Here is a 4,883-nt window from a genome sequence, read left to right on the forward strand (position 1 = left end):
TCATCCCAGGAATACAAATTTGGTTCAATATATGAAAATGTATTAACATAATTTCCTATATTAACAAACTCAAGGCAAAAAAATCACATGATCATCTCCTTAGATACAGAAAGAGCGGCTGACAAAAACAACATTCCTTCATGTGAAAAGTATTGGAGATATCAGGAATTCAAGTCCCATACCTAAACATAATAAAAGCAATTTACTGCAAACCAAGAGCCAATAGCAAATTAAGTGGAGAGACACTTCAAGGCATCCCATTAATACTGGGGAGAAGACAAGGATGCCCAGTCTCCCTATACCTATTCAATATAGTCCTCAAAGTGCTGGCTAGACAATAAGACAACAAAAAGAGACCAAGGGGATAAAAATGGGCAAAGAAGAATTAAAGGTATCACTATTTGCAGATGATATGGTAGTATACATAAGCGACCCCCAAAATCCTACCAGAAAACTTCTCCAACTGATAAATGAGTTCAGCAATGTGTCCGGATATAATAAAATTAACTCAAATAAATTAATATACTTCCTTTATACAAATTATAAGCAAGCTAAGAAAGAAATTAGGAAAAAAAAACTACCTTCAAAATAGGCAAAGATAATACAAGATAATGACATTTTCTGTACTCATAGATTAATGTCTTACTTATCAATCATGAGGGAAGGTTTTTTCTGCTGCTGATGAGATGAAATAAAGAGACCCACACCCACACATTTTACAGAGAGTGAAAGACGTTGGAATACTCAGCTATAATTGCGATGTCTCCATCAAATCTTCCCCAGTAGGGTTAGAGTACCCTGCATAAAAGGAGGTAGAGAGAGCCCAAGAATGAGAAATGATAGAGGACAACAAGAAAAAAAGTTAAAATAACATTATTGACATGCAAATGAACTAACATGGAATGAGTCACAATGCACAGGACCTACCCAAGGTCTTTCACTTTAATGTCCTAGAGCTAAAACACATGTACACATGCCCCATTCCTAACCCTATCTATCCAATAGCTAACCACTTCCAAATAAAAATTTAGTTTCCTGGGAAAGAAACTACTCCTAAGGATACCTTGGATTCATAGTATCAGATGGAAAACAGAAAATGAGCACAAAAGCATTTTGAAGTGTCTTTGTCTCATATTATCATGATCAGGTTCTTCCTTTTTAATCATTTATCCATTATTTTTAAATTTGAATTTAAATTTTATTTATTCATATTTATTCTTTCCTGTTTTTGCTCTGCAGAATACTTTGCTATATATTTGCATACATACATAAACTTCAAGGTTCCAATTTAGTTGTATGGTATTGTTTATTGTATGAAGAAGTGTGTCTGAGTCTTGTGTTTTCTATTTTGTTCTTTTCTGTCTTTATGTCTTAGCCAATTATAATGTGTTTCTGTCTGTCTTATCTTTTTATATTCATTTTATTTATTTATTTATTATTATATGGTTATACATTATTATTAATATTGTATAGCGGCATGTCTATTTTCTAATATTAGAGAGAAAGCTGATAGAAATGGTCATGAGGAGGAGCTGGAACGAATAGAAAGATGAGACAGCATAATCAGTTTTCAATAAAAGAATGAAGGAAAGAAGTGAAGGAAGAATGAAAGGTAAAAAGTGCAATAAAGTACAGAATAGAGAAAAAAGGAAGAAAAGAAAGATTGAAGGAAGAAAGACGAGGAAATATTGCCCATGATACATTCACTTATACATGTGTGTTTGTGTTTTAATAATTGCTGGTGCAGAATACACCTTAATATTCTGTGAATGCTGTTTCACTTTAGAATCTTCTATCATTAATAATTAATATGTGGTAATCGCACCCAACTTCTCCTTGTATTGAATGCCTGCATGAATCCAGGTACTCCATTTCCTCCAAAGACTCATACTAAATCTGTTCAACTATGATTTTCTAGTTTGATTGATTTTTCTTTTGGGATTAGTAGAATAATCTTAATATATTTTACCATTCCCTTTCTCTTCCTCTCATCTCCATCATACTCAAACCTTTCGTCCAAAACTAACTGGCTATTTATTTCCCTGTTACATGTGTTCTCTTATAACCGTTCCAAAGATGTCTCAATGTGAGAATCCCATTGTAGCTTCTTAGAGTAGAGTCTAAGTCAAACAAACACATTGAAAATTTGAAGTCACAATTCCCACTTGAGGGTGGAATGTGGCAAATTTATACCGGGAAAGAGAATAATTTAGTCACTATAATTTTTGCAGGACCACACATTTTCTAAAAATTTGCATAATTTGTAATTCTTCCTATCTAAAAATCCCACTGAAAGAATGTACTGCATTTCAATTATCCATTTATCTTTTGGTGTGCACTTAAATCGTGTCCATTTCCTAGTCATTGTGAATATAGTTTCAAAATATATGGATGTTCTTTTATGTCTGCTGTGGGCTAGAGAGTCCTTTAGGTATATCCACAGGCATGACATAGCTGGGTAATGTATTAGGAATATCTGTAGGTGCATGAAAAAATTGCACACTGATTTCACAGTTGTTGCATTCTCACCAGCACCAAATTGGAGCTCCTCTTTCTTCCTGTCCTCATTGCTCAAGAGGTTTGAAAGTCTCTGTTGCAGTTATTGAGGTTTTTCAAAAGCTCCAACATAGGTTTTATATAATATATATGCTCTAGCTTGGTTATGTGGCCCAAGTGACAGGAACAGTTGTTTCTTTAAATGAAAATGATGGAAATTTCTCTAGTTTGTCTTTTAAGTAGTATGGAAAACATGTACTATGGAAGTAATTTGTGGAAGCTTCTAGAAATACCTCTGTGGCACTCTTTATCACTCTTGCTGAAAAGACATTCAAGACACAATATTTGACTTTATTTGTAAAGTGCTAAAATATTTTGATATCTCTACCTCTGAAATTCTTCTATATGTTGGCAGACTGTAAACTTTTTTTTTTTTTTTCGGAGCTGGGGACCGAACCCAGGGACTTGGGCTCGCTAGGCAAGCGCTCTACAAGCGCTGAGCTAAATCCCCAACCCTGACTGTAAACTTTTATAAGAATTTCATTCTGTCCTTAGGAGAAATATGTCTTCGTAGGACATCCAGATTTTTTTTTACCTCTTTGTAATGAAATCTCAATAGTGTGATATTCACCTGTTGTTATGATTCATGGAATATTCAGACAATTTAAGATGCTTCAGTCCATATTGTAAGGAAAATTCCATGCCATGGAATAATACCAGGGTTTTGTGGTACTCTTCATTTCTAACTACGAATATATCTTAGTGATTTATGCAGACTGTACTAATTACATAACCATATAAATAGGAGCCAAGTCTCCTTTAAATTTCAACATCTCTTAAGGTAATTAGCAAAAGCATAAATACTATAAGAAGTCACTAGGAGCTTGGTCTGTTAACTAGGTCTTTTTTGTATGTAATATGAAGTCAGTATGATTTGCATAAGTATTTCTACCTTCTAGTGTCCCTGCATCTTAGAGTATTATAAGAAGGCTTCTCACGGCTGTGTCATAATCCACATAAACTCAGGGAAAGCTCAACGATGGTGCTCATACCACAGTTCTTTGTACTTTTGCTTTTCTGCATTTCAGGTATGACTGTTCAGACATTGCAAAAATGTAGAGATGTCAATTAATACAAACATTTCTTGCTTTATTTGGAAGCCAGCATCACATAGGATTTTACTTTTTGCTTAAAAAATAATACAATCAAAGTCGTTTATTTTTCTAAGTAGTTTAGAAGTGACTTTCATATTCATAGTTGTGTTCGACTAATATGTCTCTTATACTTCCAGCCTCCAGAGGGGACATCATGCTGACTTAGTCTCCAGCTACCCTGTCTGTAACTCCAGGAGAGAGTATCAGTCTCTTCTGCAGGGCCAGTCAGAGTATTAGCACTAACAATGGTATCAGCAAAAACCAAATGAATCTCCCAGGCTTCTCATCAAATATGCTTCCCAGTCCATCTCTGGAATTCCCTCTAGATTCAGTGGCAGTGTATCAGAGACAGATTTCACTCTCAGTATCAACGGAGTAGAGCCTGAAGATTTTTCAATTTATTACTGTCAACAGAGTAACAACTGGCCACTCACAGTGATCCAGGCCATAGCAAAAATCACCAGCAAAGCAAAAGTATGAGGCTGGTCTACTTTAGCTGTTTTTGGTGGTGCCTCAGCCTTCTTCAGAATGCTTCACAGATGCAGCTCTGTGTGATGTTTACAGAAACATGTGGAATGAGGAAGCCCTAAATTCCCATTTTTCTCTGAAATATCTTCACTCTATTTTACCACTAAAATACATAGACTATAATTATCTTTGTCTATTCAGACAGTCTTCTTATAGTGTATTGCGACCTGAGAAAAATCTTAGTGATGTACAGAAGGAATGATTGATTATTCCATACCCTTATAATTGTTGGAAATTCAGATGAAGCATTGTCTGAAACTGTATCATATAGTTTACTCCTGCCCCACAAAGACTAGAGAGCTCAGTCTCAGAGAATCATGTCTTTGTTGCAAAGTTCCCTCTGCATACTTTATAGTAAGTGAACTACTCTTCGATATAAAGTATTTTTATGTGTATTTATTTATATAAATTGTTCAAATGAGTTTGGTAAAAATGGCAATTTTCTTGAACACAGGTTTACAGTTACTACTTAACAGACAAAAAATGAAAGAGACTAAAACAATAAAACTATGTTTGTCAATTGAAGGTTTCATAAATATCTGGACATATTTTGAATCAGTATAAGTTACCTGGGTGGAAAATGAAGTTATTTTTAAAAACAATGGAGTCTTGGAGGATATTCAATAATTTTGATACACTTTTGCCACCACAAAATTTTATGGAAATTGATGAAGTTGTAATTTTACCATTCCTTTTGAAAAACAT

At 34.3% G+C, this 4,883-nt stretch overlaps 1 pseudogene; it reads left to right on the forward strand.

The window, feature by feature from the left end:
* Nucleotides 1-3,535: 3,535 nt before the first annotated feature.
* LOC116900992 lies at nucleotides 3,536-4,130 on the forward strand (annotated as a pseudogene).
* The last annotated feature ends 753 nt before the right edge of the window (nucleotides 4,131-4,883 follow it).

The sequence above is a fragment of the Rattus rattus genome, chromosome 5 (assembly GCF_011064425.1).
Source record: "Rattus rattus isolate New Zealand chromosome 5, Rrattus_CSIRO_v1, whole genome shotgun sequence".
In the NCBI taxonomy this organism is placed as follows: Eukaryota; Metazoa; Chordata; class Mammalia; order Rodentia; family Muridae; genus Rattus; species Rattus rattus.